Genomic DNA, 25,455 nt, shown 5'->3' with positions numbered 1-25,455 from the left:
TTTTTGAAAGTTCTAATTACAGTGTTATTTTAATTGTGAAAATCCCCAGTTAAAAAAAAGTGGAAGGCTGGCAGGAAACCACACCAGAGGCTTTCAATGGTCCTCAAAACAGGAACATTCTGTCTTATTTCTACCCAGTTGTCTCCTCCCATCATAATGGACTGTAAAAAGAAATGGGAAGATTGTCATTCTAAGGACATGCAAGAGTCCTTGGATTTTTGAGATTCTTGGTCTTCATATCTAATATTCAAATGTATTTCTTTGGTGATTCTTAGCCAAATTCTAACAGTTTCAGTAATACATTTATGTTGAGACTGCTTACAATTAAGGGACACTTGGCTATTCAGTGATACTCATTTTCATAAGGGCTGGGTAGGGCCCCATGCCAAGGGAAGTTCAAAGCCATAAAACAATTACTCAAGGCTTTGTGGTTGAGCTGTCACTATACAAGAATTAGGGTATTCATTATAGAACATACCTTCTGAGTGTTAGTCAGGTACTGAAAACTCCTTTCATGGTAAATGAGTGGTGGTTACTCCTAGTCAACAAGGGAAGGGAACTGACATTTGAGCACCTGCAATGTTTTTTTTTTACATGTTTCCTCATTCTCACAATAGCCCTGTAAGATATGTATTGCCCCACTTCACAAACGGGGGAACAAATTCTGAGAAATGAAGAAGGCTGCTCAGGATCATACAGCTAGAAGGCCTATCTGTCTGAACTCAATGTTCAAGTCCATTCCATCATTCTCTGCTCTTTTCCAATCTAAGAAAAGCTAGAAGGTCCCAACATCTCTATTCAGAGTCAAAGACTTTGTAAAATCCAATGTCTTTTGGATCTGAAGAGAGTTAGACTTGCTGTGATGCCATATTAGGCCTCTGTGCATTTTATCTGAAATCTCTTCACTTCAGAGAGTCAGAAAATATCTCTAACTAGGATTAATTAATTCTTGGGTGGGTATTTAAGAAATACATTTTGGTAATGATTGGCGAACATTTGCCTCATATTCATCAAACCAGACCTAATCCCAGCTTCATTACATTGAAATTCTTGGGTGCCAAAAGAAGAGATGACTAGGGTTGGGGGACAGATATTATGACAAATTAACAAGGGAGGCTACAGGCCTGGAAAGAGTCCTAAAGTGTTTAAGCATACACTTAAGTATATTTTGAAATCATCTAGCATAGCTGACTGAAATACTGTCAGAAAAGTGAAACTTGTTTTGACTGAGAGAGCTACAAAGATAAGATAGCCAGAATCTGGTTTTGTCAACAGTTGCATCACTGCTGTCTGGCCGAGTATTTGGGCTAGCTTTCACATGCAATGGAATCATGTAAGAAGGAACATTGCATCATGTCCAGTTTGCCAGAACCAGTCAAGTATGTTCTACATTTAAAGGAAGAATTTCTGAGCTGCTGTCCCCTTCAAAGGCCAAAGGGTCAATAAAAATGACAATCTCTTGTTTTTACTTATCCTATATACATACAGAAATTGTCTCTAGCACTGTGGTAGGCACTGTCACATTTTTATATTACTCATCTTGGAACAAAATCAGTAGGAGAGCATTTTTATTAGATTCACAAAAATAAACATTAAAGACCTGTCTAATTGTGAAAAGTCACTCATATTTGAGTACATTTTATCAGTGGGAATTGACTATCAAATATGACTATCATGAAATGCAATAACATATCTAAGAAAAATTGTGTTAAAATATACATATGTAAAAACCAAAAGGGTCTGTCTGACTACTAAATGGATTTACTAAGGACAAAATTATGAAATAAATTATTTACAAAGAAAGACATGCAAACAGCATTTTAAAATGTGAAAAAAATAGGTTCACCATCACTGATAAAAAAAGAGGTGCAAAATAAAATTGCAATGAGATTATCTTTTGCCTCTAATTTTAAAAATTACCATATTCAATTCAGGTAAGGGGCCAATGAGATAGGCTTTCTCATACTCAGCTGATAAAAAAGGAAATTGCCATGAAATCTCTGGAAAGTAATTTACCAGTATATTTCTTTTTTTTTTTTAACCATTATATCTCAAAAGCCTTAAAATATTCCTTCTGAATATGAAAGTATAACTATATACTTTAGGCAGTTATTAATTTTTATGTGTGGTAATTGTCTTGTGGACTTTTGAAAACAGAGTCCTTATCTTTTAGAAATATATACCAAAGAATTACCAATGAAAAGAAATGTTGTCATAGATTTGCTTCTAAATAATCTGCTATTGGAGGAGTGGAAAAGCAATTTGTTGGAAACCAGATTGTCCATGAGTTGATAATTGGTGAAGCTTGGTGAGGGGTAAATGATGACTCATTATACTACTCTATTTTTTTGGTAGGTGTTTGGAATTTTCCAGTATAAAAAGCTTTTTTTTTTCAGTTCATACCCTTTTAGAGACGAATTCTAAATCTAAAGTCTAATAAGTAAAAATCTGAAATGTGAGAAAAACTGTACATAAGATAAACTTGGCCACTAAAGCATTATTTAAAAAAGAAAAAAATTAGAAATAGCCTAAATGTTCAGTAAGAGGGGAAAGGCTATATACAATAGTGTATTATAAAGGGTGGAATGTTATATAACCATTAAATAAATATAATAATAAGGAAATTCTACTGAATTTCAACTCTGTAAAAAGCGGTGTGAAGTAGTTGGCAAATCCTTTCTTCAAACACACAAGTATAAAACTACACAAAGTTTTCAAAAACAATCATTTCAGCATTCTGAAAATCAATCAAAGTCAAACAATTTAAGATGTTTTTATTCATGAAAAACTGCCAAAAATTTGGGTACAGTAGGAATCTGTTGTCTTTTTTCCTACTGCTGCTCCCCTTATCCTGCCCCTCGCTCCTAAGGAAAGAACAGCAATGTAACCAATTTGGGACTGATTGGAAAATCTGCAGCCTTGCTGTTAAAGGGCACAGACTTGATTTAGGGCAATGTGTTAAAAAAAAAAAAAATGCTCTAGCAGAATTGTTAGTATAAGTAGCAAAATTCAAAGGGGGGAAGAAAACAAGAGAAAAGCTGTAACTTTAATAACCTACAAGTGAGTGGCAGATGAGCTGGAAATGTAGCAGCCAATGGAGGACAAGAAAAGCTTTCCACATGCCGCTGGCTGACTGGGAGGCTGGTTGCATGTGCAGGGGAGAACCAAGAGAGCCAAGCCAAAAGTGAAAGCCAAGGCAGATGTGAGAAATGGCTGACCTCTGAATGTGTTCCCCAAACTGCATACAGATTCACTGACAGAGGAAGGAAGAGTTACAGCCCTGAGATGTTTGAGCATAACCTCTACTCAAATAATGTACTGGTAATGAAGCAAAGCAGACAGAGGGGAAACCTTAGGAATCCAGGCTAAAAAATAAAAATAAGAATAAAAAAACTGAGCAAAGTCAGCAGCAGCAGCACACTGCAGGGGAGATAGACTCTACTAGTCCAGATAAGTTACAAAACAACAACAACAAAAAAAAGCTATGGTGTGAGGGGGTGTAGCTCAGTGGTTGAATGTCTGTTTCTTATATATGAGGTCCCAGGTTCAATCCCTGATACCTCCTTTTAAAAAAAAAAGCTAGGAAATAAATTAGAAGCCAAATTTGCTACAATATGTTATCTAAAATGTCCAGTTTTCAAAAACAACAAAAAGTGCAAGACACACAAAGAAACAGGAAAGTGTGACCCCTACTCAGGAAAAATAGCAGTCAAAAGAAACTGACTCTGAGTGGACCCAGATGTTTCATTTAGCAGCAAAAGACTTCATATCACTGATTATAATATGGTTAAATAATTAAAAGAAATTATTTTTGGACAAATACATAAAAATATGATGACAATGACTTAACAAATACAGAATCTCAATATAGAGATAGAAACTATAGGAAGAACCAAATGGAAATTCTAGAGTTGCAAAGTCCAATAACTGAAATGAAGAATCACTAGATGATCTCAACAGAAGATTTGATGTGGCAGAAGAAAGAATCAATGAACTTGTAGATCAATAGAAATGATTCACTCTGAAGAACTGAGACAAAAAAGATTGGAGAAAAATGAACAGAGGCTCAGAGACTTGTGGGTCAAGTTCAAACAAACCAACATATGTGCAATGGGTCCCAGAAGGAGAGAAGAGAAAAAGAAACAGAAAAACTATTTTAAGAAATAATGAAATAAACAGATTCTGTATAAATTTACTACAAATCAATGAACAGTGCACTTAACAACAGATGAATTTTATGGATGAAGTTTATGGTAAATAAATTACACCTAAGCAGAACTTGTGGTAGTTTTAGATTATTTTATGAATCCCAAAAAGAGAAAGATTATATTTGTAAACTAATCTATTTCTCTGGGTGTGATACATTTTGATTGCATTAAATTCAGCTGAGGTGTCTTTGATTAGATTATCTCTTAAGATTAGGGCTTTGGATTTGACTATGTCAGTGGGTATTACTCAAATTGTGTCTCTGCCCCCTTGCTGGGTCTGATATAAACAGACACTCAGACAGACAGCAGACAGACACACAGGAAGAGAAAGCTTTGTCATCTTTTTTTTTTTTTAAGGTAATGGTTTTAATTGAATTACGAGATAAAAAGAGCTTTGTCATCTTTTATTCTGTCATGTAGAAAGGAGAAGGCTCAAACAACTGAACCCAGGAAGAGATAAGACATTTTGCCTGAAAGTTTAGCTCTGAGATTGGGAAGATAGAAGAACAACCAAGAGTGATATAGGAGGCTTGGAAGGAAACAAGCCCTATGCCAGGAGAGAGAGGACTACAGGATTACTTAAGCATGAAGCCTCAAGAGACTGGGCCCACAGAACCTCAAGAGGAAGAGGAAACCCAGAGGGGAATGCAGAGACCAGCCAAAGATTGGCAACCCTCTTGCTTCGACATGTGGCAACTGACTTTAGCGAGAAAGCAACCTTGAGGTGGACTTTTTACAACCTTGTAACTGTAAAGCTTTTATCCCAAATAAATACCCTTTATAAAAGCCAACAGATTTCTGGAACTTTGCATTGGCAGCCTTTTGGCAGACTAATACAGAACTTGTAAAAGTATGCATAAAATCAATTATGTCATGTTGATATACAACTTAACATGATGTGATAAGAATGGCACTTTATCTCTGTGGTCTTCCTACCAAAACTCATAATCCCAGTATAATTATTAATATGAAAAAAAAACATCAGACAAATCCAAATTGCAGGACATTCTAAAACAAATATCTAACTACTACTCCTCAACACTGCCAAGGTCATCAAAAAGGAAGTCTGAAAAACTGCCACAGTCTAAAGGAGTCTGAGGAAACATGATAACTAAATGTAGTTTGGTATCCTGAATGAGATCCTGGAACAGTAAAAGGACATTAAGTAAAAACTAAGAAAATCTAAATAAAATACAGAATTTGCTTAAAAATAATATATCAATATTGGTTCATTAATGTGACAAATACACCATAGGATGTTAACAATAGGGGAAACAGTACAAGATACATGGGCTCTTTGCAACTTTTCTGAAAATCTAAAACTTTTAAAAAATATATATATTAAAAAACAGAAAAGAATATACATAGAAAAAATGACTAGAAAAAGTCTATCAAAATCTTAACACTGCTTATCTCTGCATTGTGAGGTTATAGGCAACTTTTACTTGGTATTTTCCACAATTATATTTTGGTTACATTCATATTAAAGGTAATATTAAAATGTGAGACTTACGTATTTAAAAATATGTTACAGGGGAGGTGGACTTGGCCCAGTGGTTAGGGCGTCCGTCTACCACATGGGAGGTCCATGGTTCAAACCCCGGGCCTCCTTGACCCGTGTGGAGCTGGCCCATGTGCAGTGCTGATGTGTACAAGGAGCGCCGTAACACACAGGGGTGCGCCCCGAGTAGGGAAGCCTCACGTGCAAGGAGTGCGCCCCGTAAGGAGAGCCACCCAGCACGAAAGAAAGTACAGCCTGCCCAGGAATGGCGCTGCACACACGGAGAGCTGACACAACAAGAAGACGCAACAAAAAGAAACACAGATTCCCAGTACCACTGATAAGGATAGAAGCAGTCACAGAAGAACACACAGTGAATGGACACAGAGAGCAGACAGTGGAGGGGGGGGGAATAATAAATCTTAAAATATATATATATATATATATATATATGTTACAGGACCAGGGGTGAAATTCCAAGAAGAAGATGTTGATTTTGTTAAACATGCAAGTATTTCTTGAAATCCTTGAATATGGGGTTTGGTGATAGGGAGCACATGAGATTTCCATATAGGGACAGTGGGATAAAAACTTAGGATCTGTAAGTTGGGAGGTCTTGAGAGCCTTATTTTTGACTCAGGAAGGGAGGATTTAAGGAAAAAAATGAAGGTGAAAGATTAGTACAGAGAAGGTAGGAGAGAAAAACATAATGCTTCAATATAAAGCAGAAAGCACTGAATAATATGATAAAAAATTTTTAAAGTTAATAAATCAATTCCAATGTTTCAAAATTCCAACACTACTCATTCTTGCATTTAATCAATGTTCTTTTAAGAACCTTCCATATGTGCCAAACTAGGTGCAGATGATATAGCAGGCAACAAGGTACACTAATTCCTTGACCTCATGGACTTAACAGTCTAGTGTATGAAGACAGAAAAAGGGTGAGGTGCAGAGAATGACAGGGGGACTAGCTTATTTGGATGGTCAGGGCCATTTCTCCCCTAAGGTGTATTATATGATCAACAGTTTTAAGGTCTTTCAGGAGCAGGCTCTTTTTTCTTAATTACTTTTAAAAAAAAATTTAAAGTAGCTTTAGATTACATAAATGTTACATGAAAAATATAAGGGGGAGCAGCTGTGGCTCAGTCAGTTGGGCTCCCGTCTACCATATGGGAGGCCCTGGGTTCGCATCCAGGGACCTCCTTGTGAAGGCAGGCTCGCACGGACGCTGCGGAGAGCCGCCGGCCCAGGCGCCGCCGAGTCCCGCCGGCCCGCAAGCACTGCAGAGAGCTGACTCAGCAAGGTGGCGCAACAAAAAGGAAAACAAGCAAAAATGCAGAATGGAAAAATACAGAATGTGCTCTCTGTAGAGCACAGCAAATGGACACAGAGAACAGACAGCAAGCAAACCATGGGGCAGGGGGAATAAATAAATATACAGATACAGAAGAAACACACAGCGAATGGACACAGAAAGGAGACAACAAGGAAAAAAATAAAGCTGCAGGGCAGGGGGTGGATAAAAAATATATATATATATATTTATATATATATATATATATATATATAAGGGATTCCCATCTACCCCACTTGCTCCCCCTCCACACTTTCCCACATCAACAATCCTCACTAGTGTGATACATTTGTTATAACTGAAAAATACACATTGAAGCATTGCTACTAACTGTGGATTACAGTTTACACTCTGTCCCACACAGTTTTGTGGGTTATGACAAAATATACAATGGCCTGTATCTGTCACAGCAATGTCATGCAGGAAAACTCCAATATCCTGAAAATGCCCCCATATTATGTTCATTCTTCCCTCTCCCTCCCCTCAGAACCCCTGATGGCCACTGCCTTTATATCAATAAGAGTTCTTCCATTACTTGAATAATAGTAAGTCTATAGCAGAAAATAATAAGTCTACTTTAGTCCATTTTCATTCCCCAATCTTGAGGATTTGGGAGTGGTAATGCCCACTCTGATTCTAATTGACAGGGGGCTTAGATCCCATGGGGCAGAAGTATGAAACTATCTTGTTTGCAGTTGCTGATATTTTCTGTTCCTCGGGACAGGCGTTGTCCATCATTATCTCCTTGTTAGTAATCCTGGGTGAGTCCAATGAACTGGAAAGTAGGTGTTGTAACTCTGCTGAAATTCAGGGCACCAACTGGCACATGGACGGATTAAAGATTTAAGTCTCTGGGACATATATTTATCAAGTATAGTGCCAATTATACATTCATATAAAAGGGGCAGAAGAGCCATGTGCAGAGAATCTATAAGTGAGTCTAACTCTGTTGCACTGGTGAGCATAAATTCCAAAGTAAGGCCCACTGACAGGGTGCCAAATTCCTGAGCTGTCTGCCTTGAGTATAGTTTCTGGATGTCTCTAGAGCCCTCAGAATCCCCACTATTACTGTGGCAGTCAATGAGATCCTGCTGAGACTTGCGAAAGTGCAACCTCTGGAATGACTTCCTGACTCATTTTGAAATCTCTTAGCCATAAAAACTTATTTGTATTTACCATTTCCCCCTTTTGGTCAAGGTCTTTTTCCAGATGCATAGGAGCACATTCTGTACTGTCTTTAAACCCAATATCAAATCCATTATACAATATAAATGGCCTTTACAGAAATATACTTTAGGGGAGCCATATGGCTCAAGGCTGTTGAGTGCCTGCTTCCCAAATGGGAGGTCCCGGGTTCAGTCCCTGGTGCCTTCTAAAACAAAAACAAACAACAAGCAAACAAGCAAAAAAACCAACTCAGGGGAGCCAATGTGGCTCAGTGGTTGAGCACTGGCTTCCCACTTATGAGGTCCAAGTTTCAAACTCTAGGCCTGGTATCTCAAACATTATCTTCCTCATGGCCAATGTTAAACGGCAAATATTTTTCCATTTTCCTGGAGGGAAGAGGGGAAGAGAGAGAGAAGGAAGAGAGGGAAGGAGGAAGAAGAAAAAAGAAACTTTCAAGAATATGATTCAATGCATTGCATCATGCCTGTTTTTTCACAAAGACCTGGTATAAAATTGGTCTTAATGATCAGTTGGGGGAAGTGGACATGGGCCAATGGATAGGGCATCCGCCTACCACATAGGAGGTCCACAGTTCAAACCCCAGGCCTCCTTGACCCGTGTGGAGCTGGCACATGCGCAGTGCTGATGCACGCAAAGAGTGCCCTGCCATGCAGGGGTGTCCCCCGCGTAGGGGAGCCCCACGTGCAATGAGTGTGCCCCGTAAGGAGAGCCGCCCAGCGCGAAAGAAAGTGCAGCCTGCCCAGGAATGGCGCCTCACCCACGGAGAGCTGACACAACAAGATGATGCAGCAAAAAGAAACACCGATTCCCAGTACCGCTGAAAAGGATAGAAGTGGTCACAGAAGAGTGCACAACGAATGGACACAGAGAGCAGACAACTGGGGGGAGGGGGGAGGAAGGGGGGAGCAAACCTATTTCTCCTGATTAGCCATATCCTTCCCATCTCTACACAGTGAAAGTACGTGATAAAATCATGTTTCCTCACTCTTCTTGGTATCTAGGAACCTGAGCACCAATTTAATGTTCATTTACTATTGTATCCTAGCCAGAATTATTTCTTCCTATGTCATTTTTTAAAATCTTAATGTTTATGATATTTATTTCTTATATAATTCTTTTCATTATATTTCATTTGATTATCTCCCTTTTTTTCCTCCCTTAACTCTCAATTACTGTTCTTAAATTTTTATACTACTGGATTGGTATATATTTATTTTATTTGGATTCCTTTTTAAAATTGTGGTAACATACACATACATAAGATTTGACTTTTAATCATATTAAGTGTACAATTATGTGGTATTAATTACTTTTACAATGTTGTGCTACCATCATCACCTACTGTTACTGAAACTTTTTCATCATCCAAAACAGAAGCTATTTATTTATTAAGCAATAACTCCTCATTTCCCCATTCCTCCCACAGCCCTTGTTGATCTTTAATCTACTTTTTGATTATATGAATTTAATTATTCTAGATATCACATGTAAATGGAATCATTTCCTTTTGTGATCAGCATATTTCATCTGCCATGTTTTCAAGTTTCATTCAGATTGTAGCATGTATCAGAAATTTATTCCTTTATATGGTTAAATAATAGTCCATTGTAGGTACATACCACATTTTGTTTATCCATTCTTTTTTTTTTTCCTGAGGTATTGGGGCCAGAGACTGAACCCGGAACCTCGAATGTGGGAAGCCAGCACTCAACCACTGAGCCACATTGGCTTCCCTGATGTGGTTTTTTCATTTGCTTGTTTTTTTTGTTTTTAGGAGGCACTGGGAACCAAACCACGGACCTCCCTTGTGGGAAGTAGGGCTCAACCACTTGAGCCATATCCACTCTCCTATCCCTTCATTTCTTGATGGACCCTTGGGTTGTTTCCATCTTTCAGCTATTGTGAATTATGTTGCTATGACACTGGTTTACAAGTATCTGAGTCCCCCTTTTGAAATCTTTGGGGAATATTCCTAAGAGTGGCATTGTTGGGTCATAAAGTAATTCTATGTTTAACTTTTTGAGAATTGCTGTCATTTTTTTTTTAAAGATTTATTTTTTATTTCTCTCCCCTTCCCTGCCCACCCCCTCCCCTCCAGTTGTCTGCTCTCTGTGTCCATTCGCTGTATGTTCTTCTGTGTCCGCTTGTATTCTTGTCAGTGGCACTGGGAATGTGTGTCTCTTTTTGTTGCATCATCTTGCCGCGTCAGCTCTCTGTGTGTGCGACTCCACTCCTGGGCAGGCTGCACTTTTTTTGTGCTGGGTGGCTTTCCTTATGGGGTGCACTCCTTGCGCGTGGGGCTCCCCTACGCGGGGGACACCCCTGCATGGCACAGCACTCCTTGTGTGCATCAGCCCTGCATGTGGGCCAGCTTCATCACAAGGGTCAGGAGGCCCTGGGTTTGAACCCTGGACCTCCCATATGAAAGACAGATGCTCTATCCATTGAGCCAAATCCACTTCCCTGCTGTCATTTTTATTCTCTATTTTATTCCATGGGATTTTATTATATCCCATTTTACAGATGAGGAAACTGGGATACAATAAGTGACCAGGGCAAGGTCACATAATTAGGAAGGCCAATGCTCTTAACCACAATGCCTTTCCATAATATTGATGATCCAACTTCTGTCAGCTTTAAGACTGGGACCCAACCATAGTCATGGATCTCTATTTCCCCAGAGATGGACTGACCTGGAACATGTCAGGAAATCTCAGGCACATACAGCAGACATGTGTGCATATACCCATTCCTCTTCCTCTCAAAAAGAAGTAGGAATTTGGGAAATGTCACCCATGTCAACTGAAAACAGCAATGTCCTGGCCAGTGGAGCCATATTCTAGTTTCCTATTGCTGTGCAATGTATTATCCAGAATTCATTGGCTTCAGCAACAGTCATTTTGTTTTATCTCATGATTTTGTGCTCTGGAATTTGGATAGAACTCAGCTGAGCAATCCTTCTGTTCCAATTGCATGGGGGAGGGGGTGTCACTCAGTGGTATTCAACTGGTGGCTGGTCTGGTCTGGTGGTTCCAAGATAGTTCCACTCACATGCCTGGTACCCTGGCAGGGATGGCTTGAATCTCGACGCAGTACTCCTTGTAGTGTCAGTGCCTCTCCATGTGTACTTTCCAGCAGGGTGGTTGGGCTTCATATACATCACCTCAGGGCTCCAAAAGACAGACAGAAGTTGCCAGTCCTCTTAGAGACCAGATCCTGAACTGGTATAACATGGCAGTAGTCACATGTCAGTCCATATTCAAGGAAAGTGGAAATACACCTGATCCCTAGAGGAGGACTGTCAAAGCAGCTATGGCCATCTTTAAACCACCACAGGACCATAGCCCAGTCTGAACCAATGAACCCAATGCTGCACTTTTTGAAATAGTCAATAAAGGACCAGTTGACCAATTCTAGACATGTGTGAAGAATAATCCATAAATCTTTCCAAGTATGTATATCCCACTTATTTAGTAGCTATGGCGTCTTCCGTACCTGCATGCTAATGTCCCCTTTATTGTTACTGGAATTCAAGGCATAAGGCAGTGGTTTATATTGTGATCATTTAGAAAACAGTGATGGAACTCTTAAAGTCCTTGTCACTGTGGAATTAACATTCCTTTCTTCCTATTCACATTTCTTAAACTTTCTCAAATTATGTGGAAATGCTTGATAACAATCGAGTATTAAGTATATATGATTCTCAGTTCTTGGAATTTTGGCAACACGACAAAGCTGAAATAATGCTTTATTAGCCTTACATAGAACACCTGTATCTTAGGTTGGATCCCTGTAAACAGATTCTGAGAGAGAGATGTGTGCAGAAAGTTTATGGTGGACAGTTTCAGGAACAACACATGCAAGGAAGTGAGGGAATAAGGATTGGGCAGAAGGAGAAATGGAAGTGCCTTAGTTCATATAGGAAAATCTGGAATTGGGATCGCCCTTCAAAATTGACCCCCACTAAGGCAAAAGGGTTGGTCTTTGTAAAAACACCCTCATGACCACCCCTAACACATACACCAACCAATCTTTAGATGCAGCCTGAGTAACCCTGAGGGAGGCAGTTCCCTTCACAGGGGTCAATATTCCCACAGGCCATGCGATTGTGAACCATCAGCAGACAACACTCTGGGCACTGGAGAAGTGAGTGCCTGATCTTGTGTGGGGGGTCTGGCTGGCACACCACAGCATGCAGCATAACTGGCCTATATCAACAAAATATTTTTTAACCAAAACAGATGCAACAACAGCCTGTATTGCAGAGACTTATCTACAGGGCTAATATTCAGTGTCTAGAGCCAAGGCACTACTGGAATCTTTCTGACTCACCACTTAACTCTAACAGGTCAGCACAGACCTGACAAATGAGAATAAACAAATTCTCGATACCTTTGATTCTGAGAATGAGGCCTGCTTCTACACTAAAAAACAGAAGTCAAGGTTTGACATTACTTCTTGTAAATGTTCACATTTTCCTTTCTTTTCACTTAAAGTTTTTAAGTAGAAAAACAGCAGTTTAGAAGTGGTAGATATCCTAGAGATCATTTGATCCAACTCCTTCATCTGATAGGAAAAATGATGCAGGAAGTAATGAAATGATATTACTAATCTCACTAGATAGGGAGCAATACAATGGTAATCATGACTATAATTTGTGCATGCTAACTTCCCATCCAGAGGCTTTGGCACTGTCCCTCATTATATAAACACTGTTTTATTGCAAGGGATTGATAAATAGATATGAATATTAGATAGCATTTATAGGACAAAAAGCTATTTCTTCCTTTATCTTTGCAAAACATTTGAGAAGATGGCATGTTCTTAGGCAGTGACTTCTTTGATCTAAGACTTGGCTGAACAAAACAATATCTTAGGCAGAAGGCGGAAGGGAGCTAGAGGCCATTCTTCCTTTGGCAGTTGCAGTTCTGGTAGCTAGTGGACAAGTTTCAACAAGTGAATTTTTGCAGTGGTCAGTCAAAGTCTGAATTCCATTGCCGAGAGCCATCTTTGAGGTTGCACAACATCTTTGAGATGGGTAAGGCTTTCTGGCAACAACTTTCTGTCCCCTGGGTAACTATTGCTTAGTAGTGGTGCTCCCTGACTTTCACTCCTGCAGCCTTATCAATGATTTTGCAAACACCTAATTCCATGTATTAAATCTCTTTCTGTTTGAATTACCTAGAGTGATTTCTGATTGAACACTGGCTAATGCAGAAGATGAGCCTAGTCTAAACCATCTTATTTTGTCTTCAGTGTCAGGGTTTCTACAAATATCATTCACATGTAATTATTTTAACATATTATAAACTCTTTTTAGGTTGTCATAAAAGCACTCAAATATGTTATATATGAGATTTTAACATGCTGGTGCCCAACAACATTAAGTATAGAAATCATACTTGTAGATTTCCTGCTCTTTATACATCAGCACCTATCCTCTCTTTCATCACTCCTATTTCAATGGAGACATTGTCTCTCACCCTTTCTAGAGATGAGCCCTTTACCTTTGCTTTGGGTCTGATCCCACACTACTTTTCAGGAATCTTGCAGTATTTATTAACGCTCTTTCTCCAGAACAGGGTTTCTCAACAACAGTATTAATATTTTGGGCCAGCTAATTCTTTGTTGTAGGGGGCTTTCCTTTGTCCCCTGGAGGGCAGAACAACCCCTGGTTGAGGACCGCTGCTCTAGTATCTTTAATCTTTCCCTCTCTCCTTCCCTAGCTTAAGCCTTTCCCATTTGGGGGGGGGGGGGGAGTGAATTACCCTCCCGCACTCCTCCCTAGCTCTTTTTGTGCCCTATTTTACTCTACCCCTTCGGAGACAAAAAAAATTGTTTTAAGGAGGTACAAGAAATTGAACCCAGGACCTGGTACAAGTGAAGCAGGCGCTCAATCACTGAGCTACACCTGCTCCGCCACAGACAAACTTTTTAAAAGAATCACCACTCAGTTTTCAGTTTCTTGCCTCTGCTTCTCCACCTCCACCAACTCCACAAAAACTACTCATTAAGGTAATCACTGTCCATACTGCTAAGCCCAATGGTTACTTGTTGGCTCTAATCAATCTTGCTCTTTTATCATCACGCAGGAATGCATATCTTCTTGAAATGTTTTCTTCCATTGAATTCTGTGCCATCACACTCTTCTAGTATTCTTCATATCTCTCTGGGCACTCCTCCACACTTTTCTTTGGAGGTCTCTCCTTCTATAACTGACCCTTAAATATTGGAATTTCTCAAGGGCTCTGTCCTTGTTTCTTTTCACTCTTCACTTTCTCCTTAGGCCAATGGTTCTCAAAGTGTGGTTTCTAGACCAACAGCTTCTCATCACCTGGGAACTTGTTAGAACTGTAAATTCCCAGGCCCCACCCACGACCTTCTGAATCAGAAACTCTGGGGGTGGGGTCAAGCAATAATAGTTTTAACAAGATCCCCAGGTGATTGTCAAGTACAATAAAGTTTGAGAACCTGACCTAGGGAATCTTGCCTACACCAATGGCTTAATTACCATCACTTGGCAGATGAGTTTTAGCCCAGAAGTCTACTCTGAATTCCTGGCCTATACAACCAACTACCCACTTGACATTTCCATTCTGATATGTCATAAGTACTTCAAAATGAACATGTTTAGCATCCAGTTCAGATAATTCCCACTCAATCTTCTCTACCTCCAAGGACCCAATCTCCATAAATGACACTGTCATTTCTGCTCAAGCCAGAAAAATTAGGCATCATCCTTGACTCTCCCCACCTCTCCCACCTCATCCCCACAGCCAATCAAGCACTATTTCCTAAAGATGCAAGGTAGATATCTCTTCTCCACTGCTACCATCACTTTTGCCTAGACTATAACAAAAACTTAAGTTTTCCCACTAGATCAGTCTCACTTTCTTCATTCTCTACATCTACAGAGATATCATCAAATCAAGGTTCTATTTAAAACCCTCCAAAGAGGAAAAAAAGAAAGAAAAATAAAATCCTCCAATGGGCTTTCCATTGTTCTTCAAATAATGCCCAAATACTTAACATAGGTATGTCAGGATGACATAAGAAATATTAACTGATGGTCCCCAACTCTGTGCCCAAAATTCTGATCCCTTTCCCCTCCTCCCCTAAATACCTCAGTGTTTGCAACACTTCACCACTAGTCAGTATCACTTTCTGGTCACACTGGAAAATATCGAGTTGCTCCCTGGAGCCCAGTGAAAATCAACTTTATACTGTGTGGCTGTGCTCAGGTCCATCTTTTGGGCACCCCATGCAGACCCTGTATTATACTCTCCTTCAGCAAGTATACTGCCCCCGTTTTGCTAATGTTCAGCCTGTTTTGTTGTTGTTTTTGTTTTAATTTTAAAAACAAGAATTTGAAGCCTTTGTTCTTGACTTTCTTTGTGGTACCCACTTTCTCTGTTGGGGAAATACCTCTTGACTTACAGCTCAAGTGATGGCAGGTCAAAGGTTAATATAATTCTAGAATCAGAAACACATCAATTAGTATCTTACATATTATCCTAACACATTGACCCAAAAGTTATGCACTGTTTGGCCACCCTATGAAACTTTGTTGGGGAAAAGTCATGCTAAATTCTAGTTCTTCAAATAGACCATGCTCTCTCTTTGGGCCTCTGCACATGCCAGCCTTTCTACCTGGAATACTGTGGGTTTTGTTGTTGTTGTTATGCCCTTCCCTTTGCCTACTCACCTTTCATCTCTCAATTTAAACATCATGTTACTAGGAAGAGTATCTTTGGCCAGTTTTATACCAGTTAGGTTCCCTGTCATACATTCTAAGCATACTTAGGATTTAAAAGCCTTGTAATTTATATACTCATAATTATTTACATTTATTTATTTAATGTTTACCCTCCCTACTAGGCTAAAAACTCCATGTTTGTTTTGTCCTCTGATATTATCTCAGTGTCTACAACATATCAATTGTTAAATAAATATTTATGACTGACAAGGTTAAATCATTTTTTGGTGGATTTTAGAATAAGGTTTGTCATACCACATCTATTTATATTTGACTGCAAAACAAGTTGTTTAAAAAAAAAGGTGCTCCACTTGCACCTAGCTTTCTGAATGAATCAGGATTTTATCAATACCATGCAACCCGAACAAATTTGGAATAAATCTGTTTGCTCACATACAACCATCATCTATATCTCTAGTTTTAAATTTTCCCTCTATCATAATAGCCTAATTGTTTTCACGAAACTCAGGCAACAGCTTTATAATAAATAAATGATATATAAACGGCATATATTTGAACTCAACCAAATATAGTCATGGTAATAAAATACTATTCTTCATATTTCACTTGAAAGGAGATATTGAAAATCACACAAGGTGTGGACCACAGGCCATGGGGTGCAGTGATGCCCAGAGATGTACTCACCAGATGCAATGGATGCGTCATGATGATGGGGGAGAGTGTTACTGTGGGGGGAGTGGTGGGGTAGGGGCGGTAAGGGTGAATGGGGACCTCATATTTTTTTATGTAATATATTTTTTTAAATGAATAAATAAAATAAAATTTTTAAAAAACCACACAAAATGGCTTTTTAACTCATATAGAAAGCAGAAACAGAACTTCTAGAATAAGGTTGGAAGAAGAATCTAGAGCTCTCCTTTATTAAAAGAACTATAATAAAAAAAAAATACATGGGGAAAAAAAAAGACCTATACGATATCTGCAGGAACAGCATGATTTTACCCTACCTAGTCTATGGCCAATTGAAATATTTACAATATTACCCCTCTCTTAAAATAGTTTTTATGCCCCTCTCTTATCCTACATATTTTTTTCCTTCCCCAGTTTACACAACCAAGACATGATCCTCCATGGGCTGGAAAAAGGAGAGAAAGGGTTTAGGGGAGAGGGGAATAAGAGCTCCAAGGGAAAAAGCTGGGCCTTAGGCATCTCCTAGGCTGGCACCGATTTTCCCAACATGAATCTTTCTTCTCTTCTCACTTTTCCAATACTAGAAAATGCAAAATACATGTGACTCAACTTTGTATCAGAAATGATACCAATACATGTATGTCATCTTCAGGACAACCATGGTTGGATTACATTAAAGAAGTAATTTAGCTACAGCAGTGATTCCCTGAAGTCCATTCAACAGAGAATCCAGCCCATTAATCAACCTCCAGACACGAATCATTGTTGGGGATTGAATCACATTCCCCACATGTTCAAATCCTAACCCAAGTCCTATGGATGTGAATTCATTTCTAAGTAGGATCTTTGAAGATCCTATAAAGATGAGACCAAACTGAAATAGGGTAGGCCTTAATCCTATCTGCCTGGAGTCCTTATAAACAAAGGCAATTTGTACATGGCGTAGAAGCAACTGTAGGAGACTACTGACCACCATGTGATGGAAGCGGAGATTGACTGCTAGCAAGCCACTACCAGATTTCTACAGACTTCTGAGAAAGCATGGCCTGCCAATGCCTTAATTTTGGATTTCTAGCTTCCAAAAATGGTAAGACAATAAATTTCTGTGCTTTCAGTCAACCAGTCTACAGTACCTGTCACAGCAGACTTGGCAAACTAAGGCAGTCATCAAATCTATTACTAGCTGCCAACAATATATCACCTTCATTTGGAATTTCTTTTTTTTTTAATTAAAAAAATTTTTTTAAAGATACTTATAGGGAAGCAATGTGGCTGAAGTGATTGTGCTCCATCTACCATATACAGGGTCGCAGGTTTGGTTCCCAGAGCCTCCTGGTGAAGACAAGCTGGCATGCGCCGCGGACAGCTGGCCTGCACAGAGAGCTGATGCAACTAGATGATGCAATAAAAAAGAGATACAGAGGAAAGCAATGAGAAACACAATAAACCAGGGAGCTGAGGTGCCTCAAGCAATTGAATGCCTTTCTTCCACATCAGCGGTCACAGGACGAGTTCATGATGTCTCCTAAAGAGAACACAAACAAACAAAGAAGAATGAAGGGACACAGAGAGCAGACAGCAAGCCCAGGCAGGTGGGCAGTGGGAGTAATAAATAAAATAAAGTAAATCTTAAGGAAAAAAAAAAAAAACTTAGATTACATAAATGTTGCATCAAATAGAATTTCTTTTCCTCCACAAACTGGTTTCTCTTTTTAATTACCCTGTTTGGACCAGTGCTACGATTATAAGCCAAGTTTCCAAGCTTCCAATGTAGGGGCTCCTTTCAACCTCCCTCTTTTCTCAACCTCATAATACAGGTATCTAGGGGTAGCAGTCCTACACTGTCCTACCCAGTCAAGTGGATTAGGCACTGATGACAAAGAGGTGTCGCTTGGATCAGGATATCCTGAAGAGCTTGCAAAAATGCAGACTTCCAGCCACGCCCCAGACCTACCCAAGCAAGGTTGGGTGGCAGCACTTTAAATTTAAATTTCCAGGGGACTTTTTAGGCTAACTAAAATAACCACTGCTTTAAAGGAAATGACCCAATTATAGAGAAACACATAGTGGAGGAGCAGCTAGGAGAGTTAGGCACCCAGTCCAAAGAGCAAAATAGGGGTACAAAACGAAGTCACTGAGTCTCAAGCAGGTGGATGGAACATAGTAGCAGAAAATGTAAACAGTATTGAAGGGTTGGATTCTTTGATGACACCATTCAAGATCTGTTCATGAATAGTCTTGCCTAGGGTAGGGCAGGACAGAGCCTCTAGTTTAACAAAGCAGGACCAATTAGAACCTAGTTTTGAGAATTAAAGAACACAGTGGAAGAATAGTAGCAACTCTAGCAACAACGTGATATTCCAGGGTTATCACTGACCCCTTGGATCCCAGCTCTGTTTGACAATAATGAGACCTAGGAAACAATATAGGAGCTTGGGAATCTGGGAGGAATGATTCAGGGATTCATCTGTATCAGCCAGGACTTAGTACTAATAAAAGAGGCCGTTCTAGCTAATTTAAGTCCAAATGGATTTAATATAATGATTAGTGCTTAAAAAATTGTTGGACAGACTGGGGAATACACTCCGGGCTAAGCTTCCAGGGATGATTAATCGAAGTGCCAATCAAGGTAGCTGTTGCCTGTTGCCAGAAAACTGGGGAATAATCAGAAAGCTAGGACACAAAGAAATAGCTGCCCCAAGGGCTTGCTCTAGGCACACTGCCTCAGTCAAAGAGCCTTACCAACAAAATGAATGTCCCAGACCCTCTCTGGGAAGTAGGCATCAGATCCTGGGGCTTCCATATACCTTCTTACAGGAACAGCATAATTTTCATCTCTGTCTCACTTCTGTCTGCCAAATATCACATTCATATGTCTGCTTTGGCCACGGTTGGGTCACATGGGAAATCTAAGGGAGTCTGGAAAATGGAGAGTTGAGCTCTCTGTCTTCTAGCATGCTACAAAGGCATGCTATATGTAATATCTGTGGCATGGACCATATGTAGTATCTGTCTTAGCATTGTATTCAGCTATTAGCATCTTTAATAGACTAGAAACTATCAGAGACCAGGGATCTGATGTTAACCATTTCAAAAGCCCCAGCACTTAGCAGAGTGTCTGGTTAATAGTAGGAGAAGGAAGGACAGAAAGAAGGGAAGGTGGGAAGAAGGAAGGAAGGAATGGGCTCAGGATTAGGTCAGGGTAGTGTCTACAGGTGGAAAACATCAGGAGATTAAGTTGTGATGGTGTTTAAAACCTAAGATGAAATAAAGTTGCCTTTTGGTTTCAATTTTTTCCTCTTAATTTCCATGACTCTGAACTTTTTTTTTTAAGATTCATTTTATTTATTTCTCTCCTGCCCGCCCCAGTTGTCTGTTCTCTGTGTCTATTTGCTGCGTGTTCTTCTTTGTCCGCTTCTGTTGTTGTCAGCAGCACAGGAATCTGTATTTCTTTTTGTTGTGTCGTCTTGTTATGTCAGCTCTCCGTGTATGCGGCGCCATTCCTGGGCAGGCTGCGCTTTTCTTTCGCGCTGGGTGGCTCTCCTTATGGGGCGCACTCCTTGCGTGTGGGGCTCACCTATGTGGGGACACCCCTGCGTGGCACGGCACTCCTTGTGCACATCAGCACTGCACATGGGCCAGCTCCACATGGGTCAAGGAGGCCTGGGGTTTGAACCTCAGACCTCCCATGTGGTAGGCAGACACCATATCCCCTGGGCCAAGTCCACTTCCCTATGACTCTGAACTTAATACAGTTACGATTCTTTACATCTGGAAAATCATTTGCTGCCTAACTGGTACCATGCCTGAATTTCTCCCCATTTATCCCATTTTAGTCTCTTCTACAGTCTGATCACTGATTGGGTTTCCTTAAAAGAGTTGACTTCAAACTTTTTACTTGCAAACATTACCAAAGAATTTTGTGAAACTATGTATCCTCTTGCATATTAAGCTGAAATCTAAAACTTTTCATCACAAGTTAAAATAGTTGCAAAGGACGTGACTTGCAGTGTATTCTGAATGCTGTCATTTTTAAATAAAAATATTATGGCACTTAAAAAATATATCCAATAGAATCTAAATACTACATCACCTATTTTTAAAAATACATGAACAAACTATTCTTTAATAATCAGAGATTTTACAACTTTCCTTTTTCTCCTTGAACTCCTATTTCCACCCTGCTTCCACTAAAGAATTTCATCCTTGATAAATAAAATCTGTAGGTCCAATATGGGGGCATCCATGCTAAGCTCCATGTGAGCAAAACCAAAAACCTAAGCTGGTTTCTATTGCCTCCAAATACCTGGCTTGCCCAGAAAACCAAATTTAAATACAGTTGATCAGTTATCACCAGTAACTTCCTCATTCCTAAGCAACCACCTGCTCCCCACTTTGTAAGACCCCCCAAGTAAAAATGGAAACTTAATGTCAGCCAATCAGATAATTTCATCACTTGCTTCTGCATTTGCTCTATATGAGCGTCGGCTTTCCATCCCCTCGGTGGCTCTTCCTTCTACTTTTTGAACGCATTGCTGCCTAATTCATGAATTGCTCAATAAAGCTCTGATGTCCTAAACTACCTGAAGTTTTTATTTTATTAGTTTTGGCGACAAGGATGGGATCCTTCAACTCTAAATCTGATTCTCCATCCTTGCCACCCCAGCATACTACATGTTCAAAAATTATGGGGCCAGAAGCTGTGGCCATCTAACCAAATAGCAAAATCTCACCAAAGACAGCCTAGAGTTGCATTGGCTATTATGGGGAACATTACAATTAGACTGATTTACTCATCCCAGAGAAGCACTCAAGGAAAAGAGCCCCCAAATTAGGTCAAAGGGGATGCCTATTTTAATTGGTATTCAAGTGTTACCAAGAAATTGCAAGACTATAAAAAATAGCTTGTATAGTGAATTTTGTATTTCTTTGTTTTCTGTGTTTCTGTGTTTTTATGTCTGACCCATGGCTGAAATATTTTAAATTCAAGCTATAAGCTCTCTCTTTGTGTCTGTCTCTATATTTGATGCATGCTATTTTCTTACCTCCAGATGGTATTACCAAATTAACTTATAAAACTTCTTAAAAGAGCTCTATTCAAATTAGCTTAAAGAAAAAGTGCTTATATATAAATTAATACTCCTAAAAACCTAGAATTAAGGAAACCAAAGTTTTAATATTTCCATTGAAAAACAATTATTTGTAGAACTAAAACCAAATGTTTAAAAATAAATTCAAGTTCTCGTAATTCAGATAAACCTTTGACAAACAGGACTGGTTTAATATTATTAGTTAAATAAACACAGCTCTGCCTTCAGAATTATCACTATTAAGTACAATACAATCACAGTTTTATTCTACTTGGGTATGTTCTTCCTACATTTATACAGGTTTACTGATAAAGTAAGCTAGCATTTTATCTACTAAATCTTTAAGATGAAAAATACAAATTTGTCTTTAACCAGATTTGTTATTTTTTTAACAAACTTTATTTTAAGAATAATTGGGATTTGCAGGACATTAAAAGACAGTTTCAAAGATCTTTTTGGTAACTTAAAGTCTGAGGTATGTAAGGTATGCAGGATATGTTTTGCTAAGGAATTTTGTCCTACAGTAAAATGACTGGTTGTCCCAGAATGAGAAGCAGGAATGTGTAGGACAAAATCTGAGTGGATATAGCAAGTTTTAAAAGGTTTGTTGGAAAGGAATTTTATTTGTCATGTCAAAGTTGGCTAATATTTGATAAGCTTATGAAATTTTTAAGAGTTTTCTTAATATCCTCATGTGAAATTAGAATTTTTCTTTATGTTAAAATGACAAAGTTTTCTTGGATTATTGGTCTGCTCTTAGTAAGAGATTGTAAAAGATTTTTCTTAACCATCTGAGTGATTTGCCTAAAAGGCAAAGTTTCTATGTCTAAATCAGAATAATACCCTTATTGATATTTATACTGATATTATCCTCCATTGTTTTAGAAAACAAGTCTTTTCACTTTTAAAAGATCTTTCCCCTCCTTCCCCCAATCATATTAACTCTTACTTACTCTTTTACTGTCACTCTGGCTAAATAGGAAACCAAATATTATTTCACAGTGGGCTGTTTTCCTATTTAACAACATGTGCAAAACTGACAATTTTTTTTACATTTTGCTGTTCCCAAATCAAACTCTAAATGATGTCTTAACTGATCTCAAACTGTCTTTGGGATATTTTGGAGTGCCCCTGGAAAATCACAAAGGATTTGTTCTTTCACCTTGTAAAAAGAGAGGTGCTAGAAATAGCTTTATTTGATGTTAGCAGTCACGTGGGAAGCGTTGCCAAATTAAATTTTCTAACCTTCTGTTAGTGAAATTTATATGAGTAAAATGCTATTAATATAAGCATTTCAGAAATTGTATAAATTTCCTAGAGACGAGACGATATTCTCACTGTCCATGACATGTCCTAGTATTGATGTGCCTGATATTAGACAACAGTAATATTATCAGTCTTAATTTCAGTTAGTCTTTTAAAATGTTACATGTCACAGAAACAAGTAAATATCCTTCTTAATTGCTTTATTTTTGTAATGAACTTTTGTCAGAACTTTCAGTTTTGTAAAACAATAATAGGTTAACCATGTCCATTTAAAGTCCTTTGTCATCTACAGACAATTATTATTTTGATGCTTCCCTGTAAACAGATGCACTTAAATACAGGGCAGGTACTTTATTTTCAACGAAAAGGATTGTCTCAGAAACCCATGGAAAGGACTAAGCCAGATGTTGTAGGGCAAAGGCTTCTACTGACATTGCTTAATTAACTTTAAGATCATACCACTGGACTGAGTTCTAGTGAAGAATCTGATGGGTCATGAGATTGCGAACACAAGATTGAGCAGATCAAGAACTAATTACCTAAGATTGAATGAACTGATACGGAATGATTATAGTTTTGTTTGGATTATTGCTGATGTTTTAATGTTCTATTCTAGATGCATGGAATCCCTTACTCATTTCCCTTAGGCTATCTATTAATTCTATAAAATATTCATCTTCTTCTTCCTGCCTGGACCCTCCAGAATTTGAAAATTCTTTCTGAATATTCTTATTTTTATGGCGAAACAGTTATTTGCACAGATTCAGTCAGAATCCATCTTCCTTGTTAATTGGACATAATTGGAGATACTGGTTATATAAGTAAGGCTTTGACTGGAATGTCATGTCTGAACATGATGCTCATTTAATCAGATGTGACCGGATACTTTTAAGAAACTAAGGTTGACTTTATGGAGACAATGTTTACAAAACCTTCTTGGAAAACACAGTCTGACAACTGGCTCCTTACAGGTCAGTAAAGAAATTTACTTTATTATTATTATTATTATTAGTTAAAGATTTATTTATTTATTTTTATTTCTCTCCCCTTACCCCCTCCCCACCCCAGTATCTGTTCTCTGTGTCCATTTGCTGTGTGTTCTTCTATGACCGCGTCTATCCTTGTCAGCGGCAAGTGAATCTGTGTTTCTTTTTGTTGCGTCATCTTGTTGTGTCAGCTCTCCGTGTGTGTGGCGCCATTCCTGGGCAGGCTGCACTTTGTTTCACGCTGGGCGGCTCTCCTTATGGGGCGCACTCCTTGCGCGTGGGGCTCCCCTATGCAGGGACACTCCTGCATGGCACGCTACTCCTTGTGCCCATCAGCACTGCACATGTGTCAGCTCCACACAGGTCAAGGAGGCCCCAGGTTTAAACTGCGGACCTCCCATGTGGTAGAGAGACATCCTATCCATTGGGCCAAGTCCGCTTCCCAGAAATTTACTTTATGGACTATAGATGAAATCTAGGATTTCTTGGCTTGGCTTCCTAGCCTCGAGAGATTTTTAAAAGAACAATCAGAAGTTCCTTATAAAAACTACCAGAAAAGTAAACTTTAAAAAGGCCTATATGATAAATTGCCATTCTTGCTGCAACTACATAATCAGGCCAAATCTAATGAACCAGTCTTATTTTATGATTAAGAATAACCTTTTTTGTTTGAGGTTATCTTTGATCAAAAGGTGGGGGGGACTGTTGAGAAATTTTATTTCAATGGAAAACTATAGCATACTCCTGTGGATTATCTGACTCTGCTGTTCATTGTCTGAGCTCTTTTGCATCCTCTTTGTAAACTGCAGATAACTGCGTGTTTTTGTTATTCACCTATAAATTGGATTTGAATCCTGTGATATTGCTTATGTTGTCTACCCTAAATGCTAGTCAAAAAGCTAACAGTATCTTTGGAATACCAGGCCTCAAATGGACAAAGGAGGGTCTATCCCTTGACCTACCCTACCACAGGGTTCTTTCATGCACATAATCATACCTTCCCCAGGAACGTATGACCTGGAGGAGTTATAAATACATCCAAGGTTATGAAACAGAGCTGTAATCCCACCCGAAAGGCTCTTCAGGCCCTCAAGGCTGAAGTTGACAGCTAACATTGGTGTTCTTGCAAAACAGACATGCTCTAGATTCTTGGCTGCCCATAAACAATGTTGCATTTATGTTAGTAAGTCTGGCACAGTGATGAATAACCTGAATATTTTAAAGGACCAACTTAAGGTAATTCATGATATCGGTCTGGCTCATGCATTTTCATGAGAGGCCTTTCCTTGTCATAGGAAGGTGCTATAACAGTTGCTTAAAAACAACTTGTAGAAAATGTATTCCTCCCCTGGGAAATGCCTTCAATTATTTCTAGTGCCTGAGGCACTCATTTTACTGAGGAGGTCAAAAGATCTAACTAAGATTCTATAAACAAGTTGGCATTGTCTCTAC

General features: G+C 38.9%; 1 protein-coding gene across 6 annotated transcripts in view; it reads right to left on the bottom strand.

The window, feature by feature from the left end:
• GSAP (gamma-secretase activating protein) overlaps window positions 1–25,455 on the bottom strand; it is a 214,096-nt gene that overhangs the window by 167,207 nt on the left and 21,434 nt on the right. For 2 of the 6 annotated variants that reach the window (XM_071215012.1, XM_071215014.1), the window contains exon 2: window positions 18,110–18,186. The exons of the other annotated variants lie outside the window; for them this stretch is intronic. The gene's annotated coding sequence lies outside the window, so the exon portion shown is untranslated. The remainder of the gene's footprint in view (window positions 1–18,109; window positions 18,187–25,455) is intronic. 6 annotated transcript variants of the gene reach the window in all.

Source organism: Dasypus novemcinctus, chromosome 5 (genome assembly GCF_030445035.2).
Source record: "Dasypus novemcinctus isolate mDasNov1 chromosome 5, mDasNov1.1.hap2, whole genome shotgun sequence".
Classification (NCBI taxonomy): domain Eukaryota; kingdom Metazoa; phylum Chordata; class Mammalia; order Cingulata; family Dasypodidae; genus Dasypus; species Dasypus novemcinctus.
This window is presented reverse-complemented; position numbering and strand designations above follow the sequence as displayed.